Source organism: Pundamilia nyererei, unplaced genomic scaffold, assembly GCF_000239375.1.
Source record: "Pundamilia nyererei isolate P.nyererei 1_Seehausen unplaced genomic scaffold, PunNye1.0 scaffold00109, whole genome shotgun sequence".
Taxonomy (NCBI): Eukaryota; Metazoa; Chordata; class Actinopteri; order Cichliformes; family Cichlidae; genus Pundamilia; species Pundamilia nyererei.
In genome coordinates, this window is record NW_005187510.1 from 1877139 (window position 1) to 1887576 (window position 10438).

Genomic DNA, 10438 nt, shown 5'->3' on the forward strand with positions numbered 1-10438 from the left:
CACACACACACACACACACACACACACACACACACACACGAGGCCATATCTTTTATTTATTCAGACTCAGTCGCATTAAATTTCACTCTCTGCCTTAAAGTGTTAAGCACAATATTTCCCAACTGGGCGTCAAGTAACATAAAATAGATTTTTCTTGTTGTGTTTTTTCCCAAAAAGTGCGATGTGTCCACATGGCACGAGGAGAAGGGCGTTCTGATTGAGATGGGGGGGAACTATTAAGTCCGACTGCGCACATGTGCGTGCCGAGGACAGCGGGCTTTGCCTTTAAGCAGCGCTTTGTTGTAGCGTGTGATCCTGGCAGCCTGGCCGGACTCTTTTGGGTATGTGCATCCAGGCCTCAAATGTAACTGTCCAGCTGGAGTCATTACAGGCCCGAGCAAGTGCCCGTTGTAAAAAAAACAAACAAATAAATTAAAAAAAATGAAGGGGGTGAATGTCTAATCTACCAAACACAAACACAGACTGGTCTGAGGAGAGGTGATAAGACGGTGGTCGTGATGGTGGTGGTGGTGGCAATGCCTTCAAAGAGATTTCTTGTTTTTCCTTACTGGAGACCATCTGAAAGGCGCTGGGAGAGGGCGCATTTACGGACAGAAAGGACACAAAATCAGACTTAATGCGTGAATGAAAGAAAAAAAGAAAGAAAGAACACATAACTGAGGTGTAATTTCAAGCTCAAAAGTCGGCATCTTTACAAAATGCACTTCCACAACTGACTGCGCCAAGGACATGTGGTCAGCTGAATTCGTCTTCTCTGATGACGAAAAAACAAAATATTAAAAAAAGACAAGAAAAAGAAAAAGGACTCGCAAACGAGACGTTATTTAAATGCACATTAGCTTTGAATGCACTGCTGTTCGTTTTCTTTTTGTTTGTTTGAGTTGTAAATACTTGTACAGTCCCCCGCCCCAAAAGAACTCTACAAAGTGCAACGAATGAAGAAATGAGAAAACGGCATTTCTTTGTAAATGTACAAAAATGCACTCAAATCGGTATAATTTCTATTCTATAATTATTTTATTATTTGTGATGTACAGAGTTTTCATGATAATCATATATTTCTTACGTGGATAAGAGTAATTTAAGGTGTATTGATATTTTGCAGAGGGTGGAAAATACCATTATTAATGTCTACCTCATAATTGCATATAGGAGGTGCATTCAGTTAGAGTGTAAAGAGCTTTTACAATGATATATAAGATCATTTATTTACATATATTACTGGCTAATATTCCACACCATTACTGTACAAATAAAATTCAAAAGAAAGCCCACCAGTCTGGCCTTCTGATGATTGATGCCAACTATTCTTTTAAGAAAAATTATTTTGCATTAATTTGATGTGTTTTTAAGTCCAGTAAGAACTTTGCAGGGGATTAGTTCTGGGAAAGCTATGGGAAGGCAATAAGATGTCTTTTTAATCTGTTGATACACTAAATTGCTTGCGTTACTGATTCTTAATCCCTTGCATTTTCCACCCTTCATTTTCATTCATTTTCCCACTCTCGCAATATTCTATCTATATTCTATATTTATCTTAATAAAATCCTTCCTCTCATTACCTGAAGAAAAAAAGAATCACCTGATACTACTTCATTAGAGTCTCTCTGAGTAGTTTTACTTTTATTCCCTGAATGAGATGTACAAAGTGCATCCGGTCCACATACACGTTTCCTGGCAGGTCAGATCTGGTCTTAGTGAACACGTTCTCATCACAGACCACAAATGTAAGTGTGCACTGACTGGATGTGTCAGAATTGCCCCACATGGTGACCATCCACAGCGAGGGGAATCCACTGACTTGACTGTCGCTGATATGACACTGAATGCAGCTATTTCTCAATGAATTAGTCCTGCCTGGGTCAAGTTTACTTAATACTTTAATGTTTTCCAAACTGTGGATGAAAACAGGAAAAAAAAGAAAGTAAAAGAAGGAAAATAAAAAAGTTTGAAAGAAGGGATAGCTTCCATAGAGTGCTAGCGACCTTGGCCTGGAAACAATTAGGAAATTGCTTTGAAATGTTATATGTTGTCCAGGCTCTTGTACAGTATCATGTCACTCCCCACATGTTTGCTACACGGAAACAGAGGATACTAAGTGCACTCTTTAGCGGCCGCTGCAAATGACTGACACAACAAGCATTCCCCTGAGTATAACCAAATGCCCCCCACCCCAAACAGGCCACATGTCTGGAGAACCATCAACGGGGCGCTACTGTGAGAGATACGGTGCACCACCACAGGACTCTTTTCCGCACCAGAGATGAAGACTTTGCAGCTGATTGTGGATTAGAGAAACTGTAAAGTTGCTCAATCAAGTTGAAATTTCTAAGCTATTGCGTATTAACTCGTGCAGTAAACCTTTGCTGTTTGATTTATATTTATTTGACAAGTCCCTCGGTCTGGTGGGCACTGGCCTGGAGGTGAGACGGGATTTTAAGGGAACAGTTAAATGGCGATGAAAGGGAAAGGAATGCTTTGTTTACCCCGCTTCAATCCCTCACTCTTAAGTTGAACGTTCCTATAAAGTTCTCCATCACAACTGCGTTATTGTCCCTCCATCCACACCGAGCACAGAGAGAGAGAGCGAGAGAGCACAAAACCAGAGTTGTGTTTATTTGAAACTCGGTCCTAATACATTAGTCTAAGCAAACCAAAACTGGCAAAGAGAGGGGTCCTTTTCATCAGAAATGTGGAGAATGTATAACACAAATAGTCTTGACACCCCACATCTGTGCATGGAGGCTCCTCTTGAGAGAACTGTAAGGCTGCCCAAGTGAAGATCTACAAGGTGCTGTACTCAGTGAAAGCCCGGGAGCGTCTCCAAGAGTTTAGAAAATGTCTCGGCTCTTCTGGAGACATAAATGCTCCTCATACTTAACGGCTCTCTTATCAGTGATGCCCTCAGCAGCGACAGGAAAGGCATAAATCACACTGATCGTCCAGACAGCAGGGGACCTCTAAGCGAGTACAGAAATGTATTAAACCGGCATTAAGAAGCATTAGAAAATGCTCTGCGGAGGCTTAGATGCTGTGCTTTGACTTGCTCACCGGAGACATGAAAACACAGATGAGAATGCTTAGATTTGGCCGAGGTCTGACTTTTAAACTGCTACTGATACACTCCAGTAAGAATACAGTCAATTTATTTAACAGTTTTCTTTCCTCACATATCATTTATTTATTTGACCTCCATTTCCGGTTTCCCAGATAGTGTCGTCCCTTCAATAATAAAGCCAGACATTTCTTTCCAAGGCAGTGCAAGGTGGTGCTTCTCTGGGTTCAAACAGACGCAGAATAAATTGACTCTCACAGACTTACCCCACATTATTCAGCGAGTGTGAGCCTCTAGACGTATCTGTGTATCTGTGAGCGCGTCTGAGTGGACAGAAGGGCAACGGCACACACAGATGGGCAGATGAGTGGTGCAGGAGAGGAGCAGATGCCTGAAGTGACCCCTACTGCTGCCTTTCATTGAACCACTGGCTCAAACACAAAGGCGGGGGCTGGCCCCTAAACATTTAATACACTTGCCTCTGCTTTAATGCCAGAGGTCACTTTTTTTTTGTCTTTGCAGTGAGTCATAAAAAAGTAAAAATGTATTTGTAAGTTTCCCTTCTTCTTCTTCTTTCTTAATTTTTCTTTTCTTTTCTTTTCTTTTCTTTTCTTTTCTTCTTCTTCTTTTTTTTTTTTTTTGCAAAAAGACAACCCAAACTGCTCAGGTTAGCAGACATTGTCTGAGCAGAGAAATTTAATAAAGTCTGGACAAACACCCCCAAACCCTAAACAGCTATGATGTAACAAAAGAGACTGGGCTGCTCTCTTCTAACAGGGCATCTGCCTTGTGTTCCTCTAAGGTACAAAAGAAAGCTATCCCTGCCTCCTGCCAGGCCATACGGTAACAGGAAGACAGCAGACACCTCCGCTTCACCACAGATAACCTGCTAATTGCATTAAACACACTCCCAACTGGGCTTTTGAAATGTGAGGATGAAGGAAGTGTATCTTATTGCAGTTGCAGTCGAATGCCACTTAAATGTTTCAAGCAATAGAGCATTGTTTTCCCGAGCATGAAAGTCTACTTTGTAGCGTCACATTAAAACACATTTAGAACCTTCAAGAAACAGCAAAAGCTCAGGCTGATGGATCTGTGTTGAATACCTGTCCAGAGAAACCAGTTTGTGTTCTGTTTATTTTCTAAAGGAATGTCTGAGGGTGCCCTTTCACCCCTCCTCATCCATTCACTGCCCCTGGTCTATGTTACAGATGGTGACCCAGGTCTTCGCCATCCTTGATTAACAAGCGCACCTTTTAGGTTCTCCTGTGGATCTCTGCATAAAGGCAGCTTGTCTTCTTGTGTGCTCAGAGTCCATCTTTTTGTCTTTACGAGAGCGCATGTGTGAGTGTCTGAATGAGCTCAAGTGAAAAGTAAATTTACTCAGTTCGCAGTGACAATGCTTATGTTTGGGAGCACGGTAAGGACGTAACCTCGCTGCCAGTTTACATCCGTGCAGCGGCTCGAGAGCAGAGGGAAGGTCACTGACCAGCGGGCGCCTGACTCATAGCTTTCACTGGCCTACATGCTTGGGCCACTCGAGTATGTGGTAGGTCTAAAGTTGATGTTTTGTGCTAGCAACCTTTAAGGAAAAAACAAGAACTAATCAGCAAAGTGACCCCAGATTATGCTGAAAAAACCGTTTATGGCTTAGAAAAGAATCTGATGTGCCAGCTGTGCCATTCTTTCTGTCCTGATTGACACCGACTCAGTGTCGATTAACTTTTTTACTGCTCTACATAGGTTTAAAAATGATTTGAAAATGGGTGGTATCGAAAAAGGTGTTGGTTCTGCATTGTAAAACAAGACATAGAGGCAAACAAACATGGGTCAGGGGCAATGAGGCAGCAAGACATGGATCTGACTTTGGAGGGAGGGGGTGCAGCAGGAGGACTTGATGGACAACTCCACAGCTCGGCAGAGGCAGAGCTTTCACTTAAAAATGGTGCCTGGCCTATCTCAAAAGGTCAGAGCCCAGAACGCTAACACACTACATTAATCATGAGAGGCTGCGGCTTACCTGTCTAACGTTTCAACCGTGTGGTACAGTTAACCTCAATTACGCTTGATTACGAGGTGTGGAAGATGCAAGGCCCGAGCCGGGTCTTGCATAAGATCAGGCATCAATAATGCACTTTTATATTAGCTGTGGGAATGGACAGTGGGGCTTCATAGGGGAGAAGCATCCAGGGGTCAGTGAACAGGTTAAAAATGGAACATTGCAACATAGTTTTCTCTGGGCCTCAAGCGAACATCTACACGCAGAGGCCTCAAGCCAGGATAAAGCATAAGCATATGCAGAGACATATGCATGTGAGACACAAACACATACACCAAAGCGCTGTGTGGTTTACCAAAGAGAGCTAAGGGCTTCATGCTGTCCCAGCCCCCTTCTTGGTAATTGCCCCATTATGTGTTGGTGGTAGATGGAGCCATTACAGATGTTTTATGACGGGGGCCATTTTCATTTTGTCTTCCCAGTGAGGGACAGATTTATGGTGCAAGACAGTCTTCCATTCAGGGGTAAAAAAAAAAAAAAAACCCTCACAAGTGCGTTTCTTAATATGAAAACACACACACTGGCTTGAGTTTATATGTGTAAATTCACTGCATTGTCTTTATGTTAACCTAACATGTTCTGCCCCAACCCAGCGCAGTGCAGTGCCCAGGGTCTGTGAATGAAGTTGCTGGCAGGAGCTTAAGAGATGAATAAATGTTTGATGGCCTCGTGGAACAGGGTGCACTTCATGGCTGGTCGTCAATCTGTTGCTCAAGTTAGAAGAGCGGGAGGGAGGTTTGCTGGGGGAAGACCTCCTCGAAGAGTCCCTGGTCTGTGGGGAAACAACAGGCCTCGAGTAAAACCGACTCTGACACTTTCTCACCAAATGTTATCCTACCAAAAAAAAACCCTCATAAAGGGCAAAGTAAACAGCAGTTAGATTTTCAGAATTAATCTCTTTTAGCTTCCAGTGAAGTGTTTGAAGTGCTGAAGACTCTTTGGCTGCGTGGTTTCTTTCCAGAGGCTGTTTTGGTGTGGTTCCCCAGAGTTCCCGTTTGGAAATCAAATCTTTTAGCTCAGTAGCTTTTTAATGCCAAGAAAAATATTGGTCGTAAATTGGTGCCTGAATTGGCAGCCTAATTACAGGGCTGTGGATTGAAAATTTACTCTGCAACTCATGGCTGCAATTATTAAGGTTAACAATAGGGACAGTGGGGTAGAGATTGCATAGCTTCAAAAAAACTCGGCTTATTTTACGACCCGCTTAACCGACGCAGGGATATGTTCTGAAATAGGAGCAGGTCCTGCTCTTTCTTAGAAACCATCTCCTCTTCGTGCACAAGCTGCCGAGAGTTGTCAGGTACAAGTCTTTTAACAAACAAAGTCACCAGAGGAACACTCATTATTAATCATTTACTAGGACAGCACAAAGAGAGACTGGAGAGACTAGATAGCCCTGAGGACCCAGGGGTTTGTGACTGAAACGCAGCCTCATCGTGTTGCACACACACCAGTCACTGTGACACTTCCGACACCTCGCTCCTATCAGCCCTACCTGCCCACTGATGATTGATTTTTCTCCCTGCGAGATAGATAGTTAGAAACAAAGCCCTTTGCTGAAAATCGCACCACCGTGGCCTAAAAACAGCAAGCTTCCAAAAATGCAGCTGTTTCGACTACATACGGAAATCCCACCTGGCTCGAAAATGTGGGACGTGGACGCGGAGCTGAGTGAATGATGTATGGCTGACCACGTCCGACGTTAGTTTCTGTCAGTACTCTCAAATACTGCTTTTTATTCACTGCAACATAAATTCTCCTTTTCTGGCATGAGGAATGGAGTGAGGTTTGTTTGACCAGATGTAACTTTATCAGCGGCTCTCTCTCTATCTCTCTCTCTTTCCCCCCGCTATTCTTGTGTCTCTCACATCTCTTAGCTCAGGCACAAAAAAAGGGAGCTCTCACACAATATTTCTGTTTGCCGTAGTCTGACCTCTTTGTGAACTGCGGTAAAGTGAAAGGCACTTTCAGCCGGGGGGAATCGGATGGCAGTAACCATATGCCTTTCAACTGATACAAAGGTGGGAAAGGGGGAGGCCAGGGGTGTGTGTGTGTGTGTTGGGTGGTGTAGTGGTGGCGGTGGTGGGGGGGAGTTGCATGCTAGGGTGAAAAGGAAAGTGCCGTGCTGCATCTTTTTGTGTTGGTAAAGTGGTGGTGGTTTAAGGTCGGAAGGTTTGGGGTGGGGGGATATTGGGTGGGTGTGGCGCTGAACTCGAGGCAGTGTCCGGCTGACTGGCTGCTGGGGGGGCCTCTTATGGATGAGTGCAATGAGTAAACAGCATTCCTTTCTCTGTCTGACCCTCTCTGTCCCTATATGTCTGTCCTTCACATAATGCACCCCCCCCCAGAAAAAGGCTTCCAATACAGAATAGAGCAGCAACTCCTGCTACTTGAGACCTGTTAGAGTTCAGTGCAAGAAGCCCCTCAAAAAGCCCAACAATCGGACGATCTGCAATGATGAAACTCTAGGAGCAGGTGGAAGGAAGTGCACGCTATTAATATTTAGCACTATCAACCTTTAACTTGTAAGACCATTAAACACGTGATTTAAGAAGTCAATATCTCATGCAAAAAAAATGCTCCATTAAACAATGACTACTTATCGTCATTCAAAAACTGCTGTCTAGTTGGCTACTGCAAATGTTAGCTGCATGTCCAATTTCTTATCAGCCACCCCTGTACCGCCCAAGTTGTTTCTCAGTGGTGGCACACAGAAGTGCAGTTGCTAGTGCTGAAAGTCCTGGGTTTGATTTCACTGGTTGGCGTCTTTCTGTGGGGAATATGCATGCTCTCCTGATGTCTGGATAGTCCAGCTTGCTGCAGTCCAAAGATTAGCACGTTAGGTTAATTGGAGGTTTTAAATTGGCTTTAGGTGTGAATGCTTGTCTGTTTCATTGTGTCATCCCCATGACAGACTGGCGACCTGTCCAGGCTGTCCTGCCTTTTGTCCTGTGACAGCTGGGATAGGTTCCCCCACAACTGTAAGTAAAAGCACTATCAGCTATTATAAAAATGACTCACTTCGAGCTTGTTGCTATGACCTATTATGCCATGTGTATTTATATACCGTACATTGTAGTGCTGTTCTTTTTCACAGTAACTCTTTGTTAAATGCACCATGCTTTTGCCATCGCTGTTATTCTCTCACTATGACGTATGAGTCTAATTGCTCTCTACAGGTCTATCAAGACTGCATCTGCACTTTGGTCTCCTTCACATGAACTCATTCTTTTTTTAAATTTGGTCTAATGTGACTGAAATATAAAGCAGTCATGTTAAGTTGCAGCAATACTGTTTAAGAACGCAGATCATCAGCACGATAGAGGAAAAAGTCAAAATAACAGTTACGTTTATTCAGTTTGAACTTTCACAGGTCAAAGGTCAGGAACGACTGTGGAATGGCAGTGCTGGAGTTGTTTGGGATTCGTTCATGTATTTATTTATGTGACTCAAGGCTACTAACACAATAACTTGGAGCCCAACCAAAACACACCATAAGAACAGAACAACTTGCTCCTTAGTTCAGGACACAAATATTTAATATGGAGGCTTGATTTAAGGTTGAAGATAAATTGGAGTTCGTTGTGAGGCTAAGAAGTTTAGATCAGTGTAAGACGCTGTAAGTGATGGGAGCACAACTGTATTTGTGTGTGTGTGTGTATGTGCGGGTCCATTTTATGTCTCCCCCCTTCCCTTTACACTTATATAGTTAGTTGTTCTAGAATGTGGTTTTTTTTTTTCATATTTTCATAGTTTCAAGCTTTTTCAGATGAATTTACAGCTAATAGATTTGCAGCTATCTGTATCCTCCCTTTGGCTTTGTATCCAGCAACTGCTAAAATCTGTGTGGGTTCAATCTGAACTCACCTTAAAAAAATTTTAAAAAAGTGTAGAACTTGCACCACATGCAGTGATGATAAGATGAAAGAAACACTCGTTTATATGTATGAGTAAAAGAAAGTTGGTGTTCATCTAATGCTGAGTATCCTCATTTTCATACATTCATTAATTCCTACTAACCTGTACTCATCTATAACAAAAAAATAAATAAATCATATAACATATTTAAAATCTCCGTTACATTCAGCTGTATTGTATGTGTCCCCATGCCTTTCCCATTTGGTCAGCCTAACTCAAAGGCATAAACCTATTTAAATCTAGATGACATAATGAAATTTAGATGCAAACATTTTGCGATATAAAAAAAATAAGCCTAAATGCTTTATCGAGTTAAAATCGTGACCAGTACGCTGCCAATATGCATGTACACATCTTAGAATGATTTGTTGTCTTCTTATCGTTCTATAGTCGGTAATCTCTGTTTATGCTTACAGTAGATATGGGGAGCCAACATGTTTAGTAGGAAAGGCGAACAGACAGGAAGAAGGTTTGTTACAGAAGCAACATTAATCTATTCCTCTCGGCGCTCTTTGAAGAGCAGCGGCAGCTATGACAGGCTAAACGTTTCCAGAGATGTCACATTTCCACAAAATCTAGAAAGGCTCTTGCGAGCACTCATCCTTTCATGTTTGATTGTGTGTTGGAGATCCTATGATAAACAGACGAGGGTGGTGGTTGGGGTGCTGGGTGGAGGGAGTTTCGGGAGAGGGGCTGCGGATGGGAACTTGCTCTGCTGCCTGGTCTGCTTTGCCACCGGATCCAGATGCTTTTGCAAATTACCTCTTTGTCTACTTCAGAGGGGTTCGAAATGAAAGTCTGAATTAAGATCTGGGGTCTTGCTTCAAACTTCTAGGATTGCAGGGTTATTGCACTGAATCTGATTAATCAGAGGCAAACTGTTCCATCCAAACCTGTCACTTGTGCACTTATTGGCCCAAAAAATGCACATTCACCCTCAGACAGACATAGAACAGATGCTACAAGCATGCAGAGTGGCTCATCACTGTGCGATCGTAGCACAACTGGATAACGCAGGTACATTTAACACCATGTGTCCTCTGGAAGTTGAAGACACTTGCTGTGAGCAATTGGAAAAAACTTTAAATACCATAAATAATGCTTAGTCAACACACTGACTTTAACTATCTACACACACACATTCTCTTCCGGTCTGTGAGGCTTTGTGTCCCTGTTTGTCAGTCCCGTCCCGCCGTCTTCTCCAGTGCTGCTGAAGTGTTTTGTGTCTCAACACTCTGTTACACAGTCATAAAATACTTGTGGAGAAAACAGAGCGCTTCCAGCTGAACCCCAGAGAAAGGGCAGTAAAGAGACTAAACTGAGGCAAAGAAGCAAAACGGAAAGGGAGGAACAAAGTTCTCATAAAAATAAAATAATAAAAATAC